We start from the raw sequence: 20,740 nt of genomic DNA, 5'->3' as shown, positions 1-20,740 counted from the left end.
CTATTTATGTTTAAAGTTGTGGATCATCGTTTTAACAAAGTTCCAGTTGACTGATCACTTGTTATAACAGCTGTAAAAAGTCATTCCCTCACCAGCCTCAACAGCACTTTGTCCTGAAGACTTTTTCCATGTCCGTAAACTTCAATGGAAACGACTTCTGCTGACTAGCTTGCTAAAAGATTTCTACTCCCAGAAAACTTTGCCATGAAACGGATGACATTCATATTCTTAAAATAATTTAGATGCTGCAGCAAACACTACAAGACTCAGTGTATAGATGTTATAATGCTTGAACACTTTCCTGTAGAGATTGTAGCCAGACCTCTCCTCAACTCAAAATTCCTCCTTGGGGAACGTCACGAATGTCTCCTTCAGCATCTGACATCACATCCACATGGCTGCTCACAGCTTCGACTGTAAACAAAGCCACAGGAAGTGTAGTCTCTTGTAATAACCCTGTCTGTTGATGTAAAATAGTGACATGCAATTATTTCAAGCATAAAACCTGCCCTTGGCTAATTATATGAAGTGAGTGAAAAAATGTAGAAAATGGATTTAGCGGAATGTAGCAAGAGTTATCCTCTTGTGAAAGTCTACAATAGCAGATGATTGATACGGTTGCTGGACTAGTTTAAATAAATATGTTTCCAATAGTATTTCGCTTCAAAACTAGCTCTGTAATTCTTCTGTATAATGTTGTTGGCTTAGCTGTGTTAACTGTCTCTACTGTATTATTGTGCAGGACATCTGATTGGTCATGACGCAGGTATTGACAGGAGCATCTGCAAGAGTGCAGAGTTTCTCAGGAATCTGGTATGTGTTTATTGAATTCCCGATTAATAACCCACTCTGAGCTGCAGCTGTTGTCTCTCTTTCTTCTCACTGGGTTTGACCTTTTAGCAATTCTCTCTCTCTCTCTCTCACTCACATACACACACACACAAACCACCCTTTTTCTTTCAAAGTCTTCAAAACTTATTAAGATAAAAATATTAAGCAGTAAAATACTAACAGTAAAAGTAATTTACTTGTCAACTGGTGTCAGTTCTTTTCCCTATCCGTTTTCATTTATTTCATGAACATTATTAAACATTTTACATTTCTAGCAGACGCCCTTATCCAGAGGGACTTATATTTTTATCTCCTTTCTATAGAACTGAATAATTGGAGGTTAAGGGCCTTGCTCAGGGGCCCAGCAGTGGCAGGTTGGTGGACTTGGGATTTGAACTCACAACTTTCTGTTCAGGAGTCCAATATCTTAACCACTAAGCTAGTACATCCCCTGTTTAGAGTTTTCAAATAATTTTAAGTGTGAACATCCACATTGTGGCAATTCTCTTAAATTGACCATGTTAGTCATATGTTTTGGCCATACAGGACAAGTGGCACAAATATGACCAGTAGAACTGAATACCTTTTTTCCTGAATGATATTTCCTCAGCTTTGATAGACTGGCATCCTACCCAGTGTGTAAGAGTCTTCTGGGATAGCCTCCAGGTTCGATGGATGGATGGATGAATGGATATTCATTCCCTCAGTTTGTATTTTGATGATGATGATGATGGTGATGGTGAAAAGTGTCTAACAAACAAAAAAAGCCAAGCAGACAGAATAATTTTGTATTGATTTACAGTGACACTTTTGTCCCCTAATGGGACAAACCCTTCTAAATCTCTACTATTACTTGGACAGTATCCCCTCCTGGGTGAGACTTTGTTTCTTAGACACTTTTGCCAACCAGAGGACTTAATAACCATCCAAATGGCAGGTTGACCTTCTCCCTCAGTGTCTTTACAGGTGAGTACGTCTGCTTAGATTGCACAAGTATGGTTATTTGCAGTATATCATGACCGTCAGTGATCATTGTTTCTAAATGAACTTCTTTTTCCCCAGAAATATAGTTGGGGCAAATGTACTAACATTAACAATAACTACCCTGGATATACACCGACCAGGCAAAATATTATGACCACCTGCCTAATATTGTGTTGGTCACTGCCAAAACAGCCCTGACCCATCATGCACTGTGTATTCTGACACCTTTCTATCAGAACCAGCATTAACTTCTTCAGCAATTTGAGCAACAGTAGCTCGTCTGTTGGATCGGATCACACGGGCCAGCCTTCTCTTCCCATGTGTATCAGTGAGCCTCGACTGCCCATGACCCTGTCGCCGGATCACCACTGTTCCTTCCTTGGACCACTATTGATAGATACTGACCACTGCAGACCGGGAACACCCCACAAGAGCTGCAGTTTTGGAGATGCTCTGATCCAGTGGTCTAGGAAGTGCTCTACATGCAGGAGGTGGTGTGAGTTCGGTTGAACTGGAACTGGTCTGTGATTCACTCGAACGTGAACTCGAACCCGGGTCTGCACTCGTTCAGTAAGTAATGTAACCTGTGTGTGTGTGTTTTAGTTGATGACGACATCATTAGTTTCCACAACACGTGTAGCATGAGTGCAAGGGAATGCTGTAGGACACGGAAGACGTGAGGAGACTTCCTGGACATAATAGCACCAAAAAAAAAGCTCACATTGTGTTCAATAGAATCAAGTGAGTCTGAAACCAGACCAATGCTGCAGTGGTGCTGGGAACAATCACTCTCCGATTTGGATCACAGCGAACATACCCAGTCTGAAAACCACCTAATATTTATTAGGTCTTGAAGCAAAAATAGTATTTATTATATTTGTGGTCAATCAACAGGTTGGGGATTCTGCAGGAACTTCTCATTGTGATAGGAGGCAAATCTATAAAAAAGCATTTAAATGCATTCAAATCTTATATCTTTAGGTCTGTAAATGTATAATGATTACCTCTGAAAGCAAGGCTTTTTGATTCATGCTTGTAAAAATGTGTGCTGCATTTGGAAACCCATTATCACATATGTACTAAAAAAAATAGTAAAAGCTCAAAAAAAAAAAAATTGGCCTTTATATAGTAGTGAATTGGGGCAGCATGGTGGCTTAGTGGTTAGCGCTGTTGCTTCACTGCTAGAAGGTCCTGGGTTCAAATCCCAGGTTCAAACAGGCAGGGGCCTTTCTGTGTGGAGTTTGCATGTTCTGCCTGTGCCTGTGTGGGTTTACTCCCACAGTCCAAAAACATGTACATTAGTTTGATTGGTAATTCTAAATTGCCTGTGAGTGGTTGTCTATATGTGTGGCCCTGTGATGGACTGGTGACCTGTCCTGCCTTTCCAATGTGTGCTGGGATAGGCTCCAGGAGATCCTTGTGACCCTAATTAGGAATAAAGTGGGTATAGAAAATGGATGGATAGTAGTGAAATGTTAAGGTTTTACTCAATAAGTTCTTAATATAATGGGAGAGATAAAGGTAAGACAGACCAGAAAATATTCTGCATTTTCTTTTCTTTTCTTTTTTTTAAATGAGGTTGTGGTCAAACTGAGCATGTGCATGATAATCAGATTTTATAATCAGACCATGTCATTTGACCCCAGACATTACAGGGAGGTTAAACGGAGATAACTCATGTCAAAACTCCTTGAGATGACATGGGAAAGAAAAAACAAGGGGAAGCAGACTCGAAAGGGAATCCATTTCCTCCTGAGTGACACCAGATGTGATGAAGTGTGATTGGTAAACATCCCTCCTCTTGGTAATTGATAAAAATCTTAATGAGCATGTATGGGCTCTTATTTTTGAAAGGAGAGGGATACAAAAGAATTTCCAAAGCATTCGAACATATTATAGTCATGATTAACAAGAGGAGATGATGGGATATTTGCAGCATTTGGCAGACAGCCTTATCCAGAGTGACTTACATTTAGCTCATTTATACAACTTAGCAATTGTAGGATAAGGACCTTGCTTAGGCACCCTGCAGTGCCAGCTTGGGATTTGAACTCACAACCTTCAGACCATTAGGCTAATAGTCTAACCACTGACCTGCCTCTTCCCATGACTCTGACTTTACCTTATGATGATATAACATCATTCGCATTTCTAGGCTATGGGGGTAGGGCGAATAGAAGGAAGTCCCTCCTCTGGGGAAAAACATAATATCTCAGCCCCCCAAAAACTTTGTTGTGGTCTGTTGAGTCCAAGGTAGAATGTTTCGGACAAAATTCTAAAAGATATATTGGTGCAAAAACAAGACATCACTAAAAAACCATGGTGGTGGTGGCATCATTCAATGGAGCTGATTTTCTTCAGCTGGGCCTGGGGTTCAATTCAGAATAAAGGGAATCATGGATCAGCTTCAAATACCAATCTCTTCTGGCTGAAAACCTCTGTTAAACAGCTGTAGATGAAGAATTTCCAAGTCCAAGTCAACAAAGATATGGCTTCAAAGGATAAAGATCAGTGTTTTGGAATGGCTCAGATTGAGCCTACCAAAAATGTGTGGAATGATATGAAGAGAGCTGAGCGCAGTTGAACCCCCCTCGCAATCTAATAGATCTGGAGCAATGTAGAATAAAATGACCAAGTAAGACCAAAGTAAGAGTGCTGCAACTTTAACATTGGGTGTGTAGACTTTCATATCCTTTAGTATTAAGTCTAACATCCCAAAGTTGCTGATCTGTGACACGTCCCGTCTCAAATTCTGAGCTGCAAAGCTTCCAAAGACCACTGAGGTTCATTTATTACATCATCACCTTTGGATTATAAGGAGTTTTTATTACTTAAGAAATACAGAATTCAGAAGAGCGAACACTCGGAAAACCTCATTCTCGTATGTTGTTGTTCTTGTACCAGTGAAAGGCAGCTTCTGTTGGGAACATGCTTTTGTTGCGATAACAGCTCAGAATGACGTGTTACTGTTGTCAGCTGCACCTGCTGGGTCTTTTCTGCTCTTTGGTGGGAAAATGCTTTCATATTTTGTCAGGGTCTTTGAGGAGTAGAAGGGATATTAGTGAGCTTTCATTACATGAGGGTCATTCAACTAAAGGAGCCCCAAGCTTGCGATATACATTACATCGTCTCCATATTGCTGTGTATGTTGAAAGGAATTTATTAATGATGGATTTATTAATGATGCTGCTTAGGTTTTTCAGACCTTCCCTTTTCCTACACAGTGGAATCGGATCTACTTTTATGTAATCATTAGTTGACTAAATCATCCAAAAAATCTGTTCGAACGCCATACGTTCAGTAATGTTATCTTGGAAATAATACCGCCCTCTGACTTGTATGTTTGGGTGTTACAGTGACTCAGAGGTGCTGTACTTCCCTCCAGTCTTCTTAAGTTTCAGCCTCACAGATTTGATTATGCAATGTTCTGTTAGAAATCCCCTCAGAGAGCTCTGCCTCTGACCTCATCCATGCAAAAATGCACCAAAGGAAAACATGACTGAATAATGTGCATTGTTAATAAAAAAGTTAGGAACGCTCTGGGAAAGAGGAAGCGGTACGTGAGGATGTTAGGATATCCTGGAGCCTTGTCAGAGTCGTTTACGTTTTCTAAGTGACATTTCTGGTAAAATGAAATCGACCACAGCAAAGTAATTAATCTCACAACCATTTTTTTCTTTTCTATCCCTTATATCAGGGTTACCTGGTTTGTGGCAGCAGGCTGTGTCAACACAGTTAGATTAAGACAAGAGCCTTTTATTTTGACAGGTCTGACCTCACCTGCAAGTTAATATTCAGAATGATATTAAACATGGCTGCAGAAAAACAGTGAGATGAAGTCATTTTAAAAGAGCTGGAAACAAGAATACTTCCTCACTGAGAGCAAATGTGTGTGGTTTGTATCTCAAGAGACAGGAATAATAATTTAATATCATGAGACACTTCTTTCAACAGCATGGGCGTTGGAAAAAAAATGGTGAGACTGAAGCTTTCTCATTACTAGAGCTAATGCACAGAACAGGCATAACATTATGACCACCTGCCTAATATTGTGTCGGTCCCCCTTTTGCTCTCAAAACAGCCTTGACCCATCAAGGCATGGACTCCACTAGATCCCTGTAGGTGTGCTCTGTTATCTGGCACCAAGATGTTAGCAGTAGATCCTTTAAGTCCTTAAAGGATACTCACAAGACGTAAAGGATACTTCAGACCGTGAACACCCCACAAAAAACTGCAGTTTTGGAGATGCTCTGATCCAAATCCTTACGCTTGCCCGTTTCTAACACACCAACTTTGAGGACAAAATGTTGACTTGCTGCCTAATATATCCCACCCACTAACAGGTGCCATGATGAGGAGATCATCAGTCTTATTCACTTCACCTCTCACTGCTCAGAATGTTATGGCTGATCGGTGTAAGTGGCAATGCTTCCATCCACTAAACATGGCAAACTTCCTGTGAATTCTTAAGAGTTTTTAGCTAAAGTGGACAATGTCATTTGTCCTGAAAAGAAGCACAGATTTATGAATTTCATCTTGTGTCACTATAGCTGTCAGGTTATATCATGCTGCACTCACACCACTAATATTAAATGCACCATTTTGGAGCATTTAAAATGACCGGACATTGGGTATTATGATGTGGTGTAATCTGGTCCCCTTTATAAAAAGTTCAGACAAGTCTGCCTTACATGCAGGGAAAATATAGAACTAATGTGCGGTACCCTCATCTGACATCAGCTTAGTTAAGATTAAGGCAGACTTTTGGACATGTTATGAAGGGGCCATGGGTCTTGAAGAGCAAGCTTGCACAGCTGCTCCTTTTGCCATCACCAGCTCACTGCACCTGTGATCTGATGGACATTCTGGACTCCTAGACCCCCACTCACACTGGACGCACACTGACAGAACTGACCTCACCCATTAATGACATCATGGGAGAGACTGGAGCTGGCTGGGTGTAGATGGGAGTCTGGTTTGCACAGCTGCTGCAACACACAGGAGCTGCCGCACACAAAGTAGCTGATTGTCAAAAACAAACTTGAGCCAGACATGCGTTTCACTCAGTGTGTGAAGCTCACAGATTTGTGGGCACTTCAAAGATAAAGTGACCGTTATGAACAGTTTTAGAGAGAAAATCTATTTCATTCTCTTTTATTTGTACAATGCTTTTGACAATGGACATTGCCACAAAGCAGCTTTACAGGAATATATAAAACATATTTACAGATCTATCTATCCATCCATCCATCCATCCATCCAATTATCCATCCATCCATCCATCCACCCAATTATCCATCCAATTATCCATCTATCCATCCATCCATCCAACCATCCAAGTCTAGTCTGAGGAGTATGAATGAAAGAGTAATAACAACCAGCATTGACATGGGAAACATTCAGGCTTGGTTGATGACGTTAATGGAGATTCAGATTCTTTTGATCAGGAAATGAAGATTCAAACTCAGGAAAAAAACAACAACAACAAAGTCATAAATAATGCATGAAAAACTTTTCGTCAGTAGTGCAATCTCAGATAGTCGTTGCAATATACTGATTAGCTGTTCCCACCAACATTTCTGTGGATACATGGACGTGTGTTGGATGTATGGGGTCATTGCCTTGGGTGAAGACCCATCTGTGGCCAAGCTGTAACCACCTGGAATGGGCAGGCAGGTTTAGGGCTAAAGTATCATGGTTAGGGCTAAAGTATCATGGTAATTCATGATTTCAACAATCTTCAAAAAAAAAAGCCTGTAGTCATTATCTGTTCCAGAGCATCAGCATTGACCATGAGTGTAAGTCTTTTTCCTTTTGTGGCTTCATGGGTTCATGGAATTGCATTAAGACCACATGGGAACATAGGGAATATATTAAACATCTCAGTGCCACTCAGACTTCGAGAGCTGCAGTAGTGGTCAGTATCCTAATTCGTACCAGCCTATAAAATAAACCAATTACCTAACATTAGTTAGATAGCTTCAGTATAGATTCTTGTTGAAAGGAAAAGCTTTAGTATGTTGTAATTTAAGAGAGCACTACTCAGCACTGGATGTCAGGGTGACGGTAGGATCACACAATAAATACAATTACTTACTACTCAGCTATCGTTATCTTTAGCTGGACAACTTCATACCTGGCCAATGATACAAATTCCACTTGCTTCACACTAAATAAAAAATAAAAACCCTAAATGGATCATTTGTTCAGCATGAAAAAGGCTCCAACACACATGAATCCATCTCTCTCTCTCTCTCTCTCTCTCTTGTGGATAAACCTGATGACATCCGGCATATTTAATCTGGTGTATATATCCCCAGTGCTGGCTGTGAACTATTATTACAAGATTGCCAGGGTGACTCACAGCAGCCTTAGTTAAATAGCATTCTCATGACTGATGTGTTCCTCCATGGAAGGAAATGCTGTCAGAGTATGCATTAGTGATTAGCTGGATTAACTCAAAGAGGACTGCATTAACAAATACTCAAGCTGGGCCGGATTGAATGCACTGTGAAATCTAAATGTCCCTTGGTGAACATCTGTAAACAATATGATTTAAATAGTATGATGTTGACAAGAGACTTTTGTTTTTCAGTGTTCAGCTATATGATATAAGGGTCAGTGGCATTACCATACATGTGACTTTGTCTATGTACAGTCATTTAAGGGGTGACTTATAGCCAAAATAATTCAATGGTGGTCCAGCAGCAGGATCCCTCGCTCCTACTTTCCCAGCCCGGGTTCAAGTCTTAGGCTGGGAATCAACCCAGCCACTGATGAGTGCTCAGTGCTGCTCCAAAGCCCAGATAAAATGGTAGATTGCACCAGGAAGGGCATTTGGTGTAAATCCTATGCCAGATCAAAATATCCAGATCAAGTTATCCACTGTTTTGACCCCGAACTGAGAGCAGATGAAGGACAACAACAAAACTTATCCAGTAATCAAAATAATGATACACTGGTGAGCTTGGGGTACTGCCTCCCCAGTTTTACACATTCTCCCTGAATTTGAGAGGGTTTTCTTGGGTTCTCTGGTTTTCTTCCACCGTCTAAAACAGGGGAGTCCAGTCTTATCGAGAATGGGCCGGTGTGGGTGCTGGATTTTATTCCAGCCAAACAGAAACCACACCTGAGTCTACTGAAAGCCAAGATCAAATGAATAAACAGCTGGAATCAGGTATGGCTCCTGCTTGAATGGAATAAAATCCTGTACTCACACTGGACCTTTGTGGATACAAACATACAACATGCTGCACTAATTAGCGGGTGGATGTGAATGTACATGGCGTGCTGCAACGGACCAACGTCCCATCATGACCATTTACATTTATGGAATTTGGCAGGTGACTTTATCGAGAGAGATGAATACATCAATACTGGATTGATAAGTTGCAGACTAAGGATACCATGAGTCTAAAACTCTGTTTGGAGGTATAACAGCACACAGACAATTTTTGGGTAAGAGTCTTCATCAGTCATTTGAAGACAGTCAGTAGTGACTCAGCTGTTCTAATGTCTAGGGGAAGTTTATTCCACCACCTAGATGCCAGAACAGAGAAGAGTCTTGATGCGTGCCTACCTTGTGCCCTGACAGATGATGAGAGAAGGGAGCATGTTGCAGTGCAGGGGGTCATAAGAGCTTTGAGGTACACCCTTACCTAATAATTGTGTATATATCGGTGGACGTCATAACAGGGATTGAAAAGTGAAGCTAAAATGTCTCTGACGCTCTAGGGTGGCTGGCTGCAGTAAAATCTTTAACCTCGTCCATTCTACATGTTAGTCAATGGTCAATCTAAGTGAACTGTTGTTGGAGCAGCTTGACCACAAAAAAAAGTATCTATCATGTAAATACAACTTGTGGGAGGTACTTTAGGTAACACAGAGTGGAATTTCCACAGGTTACCTCAATACACTGACGGCTAGATTGCCAATGGCTGTAATTGCTGCTAATGGTAGATTATTTAATGAAAGCAAAATTTGAATCATTGAAATCATTTATTTAAATTATTTTTAACCACATCTTATTCATAGCTTAACTATATTTTCTATTGCTTTTGTGACTTATAAGTAAAAGTATGTTTATTTTGAGTTTGCATGAGTTACCAGGGTGTGGTCATGGAGGTGATTGATGATGAGGTTTGGACCTGACAGTGGAGCCTCATGAATGCGCACTCTCTTTCCAACACACCTGAAGCTCTTAACATTTCTGTAGCAAAGACTTGTCTTGTTCTGCTGTAAACTGTTCTGACAGACCCTCAGCTGGGAGGTCTTTGAGTTTTTTTCTGGTGTGTTGCGAGGTTTGATGTCTAAGCTAGCTCGTTGCACTGGTATTATGAATGTCAAGCCAACATAAATGAATGGAGTGAAGGCAGCTAACAATAGCGAAATGTTTATAATAATTTACGATTGACTGTATGAGATAACCCTTCTCATTAGAGTGCCTTAGATTTACATTTCTGGCATTTGGCAGATGCTCTTATCCAGAGAGACGTCCCAAAAGTGCTTTGAAGTCTCTATCAGTGAATACATCAACACTGGTTCAATAGGTCACAGACTTAAAACAAACAGGGAAAATAAGAGCTAGTTTAAGTGTTTCTGGAAGAGGTAGGTCTTCATCTGTCGTTTGAAGACAGACAGTGATTCTGCTGTACCGACTACGGGAAGTTCATTTCACCACCTCAGTGCCATAGCAGAGCAGAGTCTAGATGTAGACCTAGCTCTAACCCTGAGACATGATGGGACCAGTCAAGCAGTGCTAGTGAATCAAGTTGCAGTGTGAGGAATAGATAACACTGAATGTATCTTGGTAAGTTCACCAGAACAAGTAGAACAAGAGTACTTCTCCGTTCAGTAGGTAATTTACTGAGGAAGTGATGCAGAACTATTTTTTCTGACCTAATAAATGTCGAGTGTAAATAGTTCCTGCAGTTTGCCAGTATATCTTCAGTTGGAACCTTACATTAATTACTTATACATAATTTTGTGCTTGCACTTTTGAGTTAGATGTGCCATCTTAACTTGCACTTCAGGTCTCTTCCCGGTGGCTACCTTCATAATTTGAAAAGCGATTGGAAATCATTTATTTTCAGTGACCAGTTGAGCGTCGGCAACTTGATGTGGGCATGTCTGGCGACATGACATGGAAATATGGAGCAGCTTGGTATAGTGACTACCAATGGGAGTGAAGACATTAGCATGACACGATCCATGGCAAAAGAACACACACTACTTCTTGAATGATATTATGCATATATATATATATATATATATATATATATATATATATATATATATATAAGGTGATTTTTCACACACAAATTCCATACCTTCCACCATTTTAGCGGAAAGAAAACTAGTAATAGAAACATTGACTGCTAACTTCATAATACAGCAACCTTCGGCTGTAAAATCACTGCATTTGTGAATGTAGCACTGCAGCATGGACGCTCATGTTCATCATCAAAAGAGAGAAGCGGACCCACTGTCCCCCCAGCTGTATTTACTGCACAGGCTCTGGCTCCAATTTTCTCAAGATGGCGACTGCAATTATGATCAAAAAAGGCTTCAGAAAACCACAACGGGAGTAAATGGCTCCATGCTGTCCGCTCATAATGTACACACAGTGATTGCCAGGGGTGACCAGGGTGGGGCTGTTTCCAAAGACAAAAGTTTAAAAGCCATTATCGTCACCTGTAACAGCGACATATTTGGAACTTTATCCAGTAAAGGTTATCTCTTGGCATTTATTTGGACTCTGTGTGCTAAAAGGTGCGAGTTAATAGACGCTTGAGCAGGGCAGTACATACAAACCCGCTTTCCTTGCCTCCCTATCTTTCAGTTAGAGGCAGAAACAGTATGATACCATGACTTTCACTCCCGGTTAAGGAAAACAGTCCATTCCTGTCCAGGCACGAGTCCCTCCCTTCAGATCAGAGATTACTGACCCCATTGACTTTGCATTCCTTGAACACATGCTCTCTGTGAATCTCACACTATCTTAGTTAAAGGATGGTGACTGCTGAAATTGTGTTTGTTCTGGAATTTATACTAATTTATTTCGTTTAAGTTTTGTGTAATTTTTATTCTTGTCCTTTACTCTACTGAGCAGTAGCACCAGTATTGTGAAACCAACAGTGCATTTGATGCTAAAACCTTTACAGACCAGTTGGATGTAGCTCTGACATCTTTCCCTATCTTCAGTTCCAACTAAAATAGATGACCTCCTGCTTTTCTTTGAGTCTTGTCATCTGATACAATCAAAACATTTTCAGGATCTTCATGCCTAAATCACTATGCGTATGTGGAAGACATTTTCCTCGTGCATTCGTCCACCCACATCCAGCCGGCTCTAGGTACACTTTTTCTGCATAAAATCAATCAGTTCATGTGTGTATGGGTATGAGAGATTTTTCAGTCACTTAAATGCAGGGAAATGCTGATATTAATATCAAGCTTATATTTCTATTAACAAATTTGTATCTTGATGCTATGATTAAAGATTAGTCAATCTATAAATTACTTTCCACTCTGCATATTGAAGTAGCTTCTTTACTCTCTAGTTCAGGTTTCTTTATTCAGTACACAAAAAGCAATTACTGAATTATCGTCTTGTCTCGATGGTCCGTTTCTGTCTATATGGAGGAAGCTTTTGGTCTGTTTAGGTTGGCTGGGTCTTAGATTAGACCATTACATTTTCATTAGCACAAAAAAACCTTTTAGCAGTAGTTAATGTTTACGTTTGTTTAAAACTTAACACATATGCGATCATTTACCTATCAAATGAAGTAACATGACATACACGCTCATTATTTTGTGCTTTTGTGCTTAGTCTGTAAAAGTAAAAGTTCTGACACCTGGCCCTGTTTCTCCGGTTTGGAAACGACATTTATCTTGTATAACCTATACAGTCTGTTTTCAATTTTATGAAACCAACATGTTCATAAAGGGACTGGTCTAACTGGCAGGATTTATACTGTTCTCTTTAATGGACTTTGTCATAGCCAAGCGGAGGCATTGCATACGCTGTGTATGATGTAATGCACTCAACATCTTAACTCTGCGAAAGGAATTCTACCCTTGTAATGTGTTAAATATATTATCTAATAATATCTAACAATTACCAATATGAAGTTTTTTGTTTATCCTGTGGTAAGGAATGCAACGTGCGACAGGTTTCTAGTCAAGACCTGAAACTGTTCAGCTTTGCAAAGCTTTGTGTTGTTAGTGCAAGCAAAGACTTAAGCTGCTCACCTTCTTTACCCTGGTTGTTTAGACAGCTTTAATGTTAAAACAACATTATAACCTCTGTGCTTAGGGCTTAGCGAGGGAACATGCTGATATGCACACCCTACAGATGCCCAAATTATTGTAGTTTGTCCAAACAATACACTAGGAAATGAGTGCTTATGGCCAGGTACCTTTGAAGTTTTAGCTTCTAACAGTAAGCAAGCAGACCTTTAATTAGAGCAGAAACTTCATCTAGAGACACCACAGCTTCAGCCCGTCTAAATGTTTCATAGTTTATAAGGTTACATTTCATTAGAGGATCTCTGAAGTAACTTGTGGAACTTTTCAAGTTCTAAAGAAACAGCCTGAAAGGAAATTGTGAGCTGTGAATTCTAAAGACGTTGCTCTGAGGGAGCATTCAGGGATCCTGCAGAATCACTCCCTGGGAAAGTCGCTTAGGAAATGATGGAGCGTAGCCTTAAACCTTATTTTCTGAAGTACAGGATTAATAATACATACACTAAACCTCTATAAGAAAATAGACTTCGTAGCCCATGTGAAACACTTTCATAGCTATTTTATGTAATGGATGTTTGATTCATTGCACTGGTGTTGATTTTTGCAGACATTTTCAGTTTAGGTACTTTTTTTATTATTATAAAATAATACAATATATATTTAATATAATAGCTTTGTTTTTATTACAATTTTGTTGTCAAGAATGCAGCCATAATTTGGGCTGTAGTTTTGTTTGGTTTGGATCAGTTTGCTCAAATGAGGGCCATTGGGTGTGAGGCTTGGAGATCACTGATGCATTATGACTGGGGATGCTTTCGTTATTGTTTTTCCTTCCTCAAATTGTTCTTTTGCTGATCTGAAAAAGTGGCCACATTTCATCATATACCAGTAAATAATTAAAATAAAATTAATACAATTACATTGCAATTTTTAGAAAATCTTGAAAATATTTAATTTTGGCAATTAATTTTTTTTTATTATTTAATTTTTCAATTTATTTATGTATTTATTATGTAAATGTACATATTATGACCACCTGCCTAATATTGTGTTGGTCCCGCTTTTGCTGCCAAAACAGCCCTGACCTGTCCTGCACTGTGTATTCTGACCCCTTTCTATCAGAACCAGCATTAACTTCTTCAGCAATTTGAGCAGCAGTAGCTCGTCTGTTGGATCGGATCACACGGGCCAGCCTTCACTCCCCACGTGCATCAGTGAGCCTTGACCGCCCATGACCCTGTCGCCGGTTCACCACTGTTCCTTCCTTGGACCACTTTTGATAGATTCTGACCACTGCAGCCCGGGAACACCCCACAAGAGCTGCAGTTTTGGAGATGCTCTGATCCAGTGGTCTAGCCATCACAATTTGGCCCTTTGTCAAACTCGCTCAAATCCTTACACTTGTCCATTTTTCCTGCTTCTAACATCAGCTTTGTTCACTTGCTGCCTAACATATCTCACCCACTAACAGGTGCCATGATGAGGAGATCATCAGTCTTATTCACTTCACCTCTCACTGCTCACAATGTTCTATTCAGTCACTATCTAGTCTATTTCTGCATTAGTGCTCCCTTTATTTTACTGCCATGTGATTGGTTGAGGGATTTAACATCCGTTGATTCTTTTCTTCAAGCTTTTGGAAGCTTCACCGTAACTCAAAAATGCACTGGCAGTGTTTCTGAAAGAGATAATACATAGATAAGATTTCAAATGAGTGCTTGCGGTTGAAGGGGAAAAAAATTGTGAAAGCTCACAGGGAAGGAGATTTTTTTAATTAAAGTGATTTATACGTCGTCAAAGACTTGATGATGGTGAATATTTCAGAGCTCTGAACCGCTATTCAATCAAATAAATCTTTTTTGAAACTTTTTCATCACAATTAAACTGAAGAGCATTAGCCAAAAGTGTGCAATTAAAGAAATCCTGATGGAAGAATCTAGATTAGCTTTGATTAGCAATCATTAACGGTGACCACAGTCGGTTTGCTTGAACTGCAACTGCAAGGGTCAAGTTGCTTTCTCTATCTGTCTACATCCTTTTTTTCCAATGTGGTGATCAAACTAGTTTAATTAAAATTATGAATCAATTCAAACAATAATACATTTTCATCCTGGATCCCATAGAACATTTGTCTTTGTAGATGTATTTGTATTCAGTCTTGAGTGTATTATGTATTTCCATAGCAACAAATGCACTTTATACTCCGCCAAAGTGAAAGGCAGTACTTTAGCAAATATTGCTCAAGACATTGGGGATTATGGACTTGACAGATTCTTCCAAATGTCAGCTGTGTTAACAGTCTGTCCCACAGTCACGTATCTGAACAACCAGGTTGACTGAGTTCCTTTACTGAAGTGTGCTCACTCTTCTGTTTTCATGCTGACTATTTAAAACCAAAGTCAGAAGGCTTTTTCCTCTTTCCCAAAGCGCTGGGCCTCTCTTCTTTACAGTTCAGGGGCCTTTCTGTTTACTGAGTGTAGAGGAATTCAATAATGCCATTGGACTCCATCTTTCATCTTGATTGTCATTGCTTTTCTAGACATTTTAAGGATTACCTGAGCCTGAAGCCATGCTTTTTCCTGTAATTTACTTATCCCAAGCAGTGCTCTGACCTAATAAATGCCACAGGCTTCAACAAGAAAACTAAGTGAGAACATAAAACTATACTTAATGATCCCTGATTAGATACTTTTCAAGCTCAAAGAAAAGAAAAAAACAAAATACTAAAGAAAAATCTGTTGACCTCAAGGCTTTACCTACATGTATAGCATTTCGTGTGACTGGCATATTAAAATCTGGTACCTTTAAAAAAAATAATTGGTTGAGCAGGTTGGTTAATTTTGCTCAGATATTTCATAATACCGAGAGACAGACTAGCATTTTTGGTCAGTTTTTGCTAGTCAGAAATCACCAGATAAAGCACAAAGATATCTTTATATTTATATTTTGTACTAGCAAAATATAATATTATACTAGATAATTGTATATAAAATATAATTGTACTAGCAAGTTAGCATCATGTTTGTTTTGTTCTAGCTTCATTAGCTTCAACTTTGTGGCATTTATTGTCCATGCAATTGACAATGCTGGCCTCTCTGGGGTATCACAGTGCAGGAGTAGGCCACAAAATTGTGGTTGAATAGATAACCCTCCTAAGTCAGTGCTTCAAACAGCAAGTCCATGAGGTTAACTCACACAAATCGCAAGAAATGGTTGCACTCTGTGAGACAAGGGCTCATCTCTGCATCTCTTAGCGCAGCTTCCAGAGTTGGCACTTGTTGCTCAAAGACGTCATGACTTGAAAGTGATCACTGAAAGTGGCTCATTTGGAGAAGCACTATATTACTTTGCAGTGACTCATTGTCATCTAAGCTTTTTCCCTGAGGGAGTGGAATAGCCCTAGGTCAGGATGCATTGGCCTACAACTGACGTCAGTGTCTGCTCTATGCATTTTTTCCTATTCCATTCATCTTACCAACACTGCAGAAGAGTTCAGGCCACACAGTTTGCTTGTGGCTCCAAAATTGGCAGCAAGACTCTGGTTCCTGTGCTGTCCCTCAGCTCTGAATTCAAATTCAATCTGTCCCAGTGCAAAGGAATGATCTGGCACCATTAGATGGCCTAAGCCTTCATGGCCCCTTAGGCAAAGACACATTCTATAGATACAGCAGTGCAGGACATTCTAAAAATGCAAGCACCCCTAGTACACAAGCCCTTAAGTACACATGCCTTTTGCATGTGTACCTGAGATCTAATCTTTTGTCCCATGCCAGAGGTGTTAACTTCACTGCAGGAACATAAGCTAAGCTATGATAAGCTGTTTATTGATGTTGGAGAGACTCTCCCCTATTTATAAAAAAGGTAGCTCATTGGGTAGTTAGATCTTTTCACCTCTCCCTATAGACAGGCTGGACATCAGGGCCCTGCTGTAACATGTTCCTCCACAAGAAGCTTTCCTTCTCATACCCAGTACTCGGAGGTATGCCACTCCAGCAGGTTTTTGCTGCAGCCATCTGGCAATTAACCTTTCCAGGTTTTACAGAATCACCCTCGCTCCTCCCAGCAGGGAGAGTATTCAGTAGTCATATCTGGTCACCCTTGTGGTCAATCTGATGCTCAATCAGTTACTCATGACCCACTGGTATTCAATTCAATTCAGTTCAATTATTATTAGTTGTATAGTGCTTTTAACAATGGGCAAAGCGGATTTACAGACATATAAAAATATAGAATAAAAATTACACAGCTTAAAATGAAAATATTTTTCCCTTATAAGCAAGCCTGAGGCAACGGTGGCAAGGAAAAACTCCCTGAGATGATATGAGGAAGAAACTTTGAGAGGAACAAGATTCAAAAGGGATCCTCATTTGGGTGACATATAATGTCCTTTCTGCAACTGTTTATAGTCAAGTGGAATTGTGCAACCAAGAGCTCTTGAGCAACGTATAGGTAATTTCTGAGATCATTATAGACTTAACACTAATCCCTAAGTTCTCAAATGTTCACTTATGAAGACCCAAGCACAAAATTGACCATCTCAACAGCAGTTCAAAGACAGCACCATAGTCTCCAAATGTTTCTATCCACAGTAGTCCCATGGGTCTCTGGACTGTCCACACGGAGTCGTCCCCAGCAGCAGTGTGCACCACCAAGCATCAAGATTCCAACTAGGGGTAGGGCATCAGGATAGATAGATAGGTACATTATGTGCAAGGTGCAGACAGGGACTCTGGCAAGACTAGTTATGACAGCATAACTAAAAGGGAGAGCCAGAAGGTGACACAGACCTAAGGGCTTTCTGGGACATAAAGCCTTCCAACCACTTCACATTCAAACCTGAGCAAACATGCAAGAGAGGTAAAGCGACGGCATCCAAACATCCCAGTACAGCAAGCACTTTATGCCCATTAACTCTCCATATCTGCTCCTTTACCTAAGAAAAAAGCTTGAATAAACAAATGTGCTTTCAGCTTGGACTCGAGACTGTGGCTGAGTCCCAAACACTAATTAGAAGGCGGTTCTGTAACTGTGGGGCTTTGTAAGAAAAAGCTTTGCCCCGTGCTGTAGCCTTTACTCTTTGAGGTACCAAATAGCCTGCACCTTTTGAAGTCGGTGTGGGGGATCATGAGGAACCAAAAGATCACTCAGGTACTGCAGCATGAGACCATTCAGTGTTTTATAGGTCAGTAGTGGTATTTTATAATCAATACAAAATTTGACTGGCAGCCAGTGCAGTGTCATATCTTCAGGTTCTAGTTACTACGCTGCTGCATTCTGGATTAACTGGAACATCCAGACAGTAAGGCATTACAATAATTCTACCTAGAGCTAACAAAAGCATGAATTAGTTTTTCTGCATCATGAAGTGTCATCATATTTCTTATCTTAGCAATATTTCTGAGATGAAAGAAGGCTATCCTAGTGATATTATCTACATGAGCTTCAAATGAAAGACCAAAAGAGTCAATAATCACACCGAGGTCTTTTACTGCTGGACATGTTGACATCGAAAGACCATCCAGAGGTACTCTATAATCAGAGAGCTTACTTCTGGCTGCATGTGTTGTCAGAGTTAAGCAGGAGGAAGTTAGTGACCATCCACTGTCTAATGTCCTTTACACATTCTTCACAATTAATAAGCTGGTGTCTCCGATGTGATGTAGCTGAAACTGTGTGTCATCAGCGTATCAGTGAAAGCTAATACCTTGTTTATGAATGATAACACCAAGGGGTGGCATATTTAAGGTGAAAAGCAGTGGGCCTAAAACAAAACCTTGTGGAACACTGAACATAACCTTGATATGCATAGACAAGTCACCATCTAGATCTACAAACTGATAAAAATCAGTCAAATAAGACCTGAGCTAGGAAAGAGCTGTTTTCTTAACACCAACAGCATTTTCTAGCCTATCAAGTGTGGTCAATGGTGTCAAAAACACCGTCAAGGAGACACAACCTTGATCAGAGGCCAGTAACAGGTCATTTACTACTTTAACCAGTGCTGCCTCTGTACTATGATGAGGCCTAAATACTGCTGCATTTCATGAATTTTATTCCTATGAAGGTAAGAACATATCTTCTGTGCTACAGCCTTTTCTAGGATTTTGGAGATAAAGGGCAGGTTTGATATTGGAAAAATTGATAGGGGTCGAGGCTGGGTTTTTTAATCAGAGGTTTGATAACTGCTAGTTTAAAAGATTTAGGCACTTAGCCAGTTCTAAGGGAAAATTTAGTCATTTTTAGAGTTCGGTTGTTTCAGGCATTATCTGTTTAAAGAAACATGTAGGTGACCTAGTATGCAGGCTGAGGATTTTCAAGAAGAAATTGGTCTCTTAAAGGGGAGTAAAACATTACTGTGCCGATTATTAGCAACAGGATTTGCTATCAAATTGTTTGTTTTTAAATCATTAGCCAGATCTAGCAGCTCTAAGAGGTTTTCTTCCACGCTAACTGAAATACTACCAATTTAGTTTGACGTCTTTACGTTTTAATTTCCTAATTGATTGTGTTAAGGTGTGTGTGTGTGTGTGTTTGTGTGTGTGTGTGAATAAAGGTGACCTAGTATATACTAGATTATATTTGTTGTGAATCACCACAGTCGGTCCCTTAAACTTGGAGAGAAATTACCAAATGAGTGGCAGGGGTGGTCACCATATGACTAGTGCCATTTTTGTGCTGTGTGCCCAATGACTCAACACCAATATACAGTGTCATATCCAGCCAAATACTACGGTCAGAATAATAGAATTTAAACCGAGGCTTGCTAAGTGTACCCACACACACACACAAGTTAATTTCTAAGAGACAAAAGTAGCTCTGGAAAGAACTCCATTTAGGTGACATTTTGTGGTGTTTTTGTAATAAATAAATATTTATGTCATGTTGATTTATTTAAACATATATTTTTTTAAAAAAATGCCTAGTATAGCTGTTGTACATCCTGTTAAATGTAAAGTAAACATACATTTTAAAGAAATTAAAAAAAATGTTTCGGTGTTGAAAATGAACTTGAATTATGTTCAGTAAATTACATTTATGTCTGTTTTCCGCTTCATTTCAAATGGACCTCTACTAACAAGTTTGTAGCTGTTGGCTGCAGCTGCTCTAAACTGTTGATGTCTTTCCCAAAGACTACATCTGCTTTTGAGAAGGAATGTCAGGGGAATGCAGTCAAGAGAATTCTAGAGCTGGACCGTTTTCTACATCTCTCCCATAGTGAGCGACGGAGGTCTGACCATAGGCCAAAATTCTTTTAATAGTCTTGTAAGACTACTTATGTTTTAATTCAGCATTTTCATGTCTTTCTATTTTTTCTTATTTTAATAAAGAAATTTCACCGAGGTTATGTCACGGCATGCCTGTTTCCTGTTTTCTTTTCTTTCTTTTTTTTTTATTACTTCCAGGTAATGTTTTGTTTTTGAGCCAAAGCAAATGGAGTGAATATTAAAATCTGAGCAGCTGAATCTAATGAGACTGCAATTACTAATTTTGCATTAGAGCCTGGGTTAGTGCATGACACTGGGTCAATTTTGCACATTTGCGTATGAATTACTCGCACTACTGCTAGACAGAATGTTTTGAGCACTCTTTTAATACAATCAGTATAGTTTTTTAAACATAGGAGAATATGTGTCACATGCAAAAAATATAATGATTTAAAGGGATCTTTCCTGCGTAT

General features: G+C 39.6%; 1 long non-coding RNA gene across 1 annotated transcript in view; it reads left to right on the top strand.

Annotated features, from left to right (window-relative positions):
• LOC131367504 (uncharacterized) overlaps positions 1–20,350 on the top strand; it is a 23,110-nt gene extending 2,760 nt beyond the window's left edge. The window contains exons 2-6 of the long non-coding RNA XR_009206944.1: positions 743–813; positions 1,155–1,205; positions 1,442–1,797; positions 1,894–2,385; positions 20,142–20,350. This is a non-coding gene — a long non-coding RNA (uncharacterized LOC131367504). The remainder of the gene's footprint in view (positions 1–742; positions 814–1,154; positions 1,206–1,441; positions 1,798–1,893; positions 2,386–20,141) is intronic.
• Positions 20,351–20,740: the final 390 nt, after the last annotated feature.

The sequence above is a fragment of the Hemibagrus wyckioides genome, linkage group LG17 (assembly GCF_019097595.1).
Source record: "Hemibagrus wyckioides isolate EC202008001 linkage group LG17, SWU_Hwy_1.0, whole genome shotgun sequence".
In the NCBI taxonomy this organism is placed as follows: domain Eukaryota; kingdom Metazoa; phylum Chordata; class Actinopteri; order Siluriformes; family Bagridae; genus Hemibagrus; species Hemibagrus wyckioides.
Note: the sequence above shows the minus strand (reverse complement) of the source record. Positions and strands in the feature narration are given on the sequence as shown.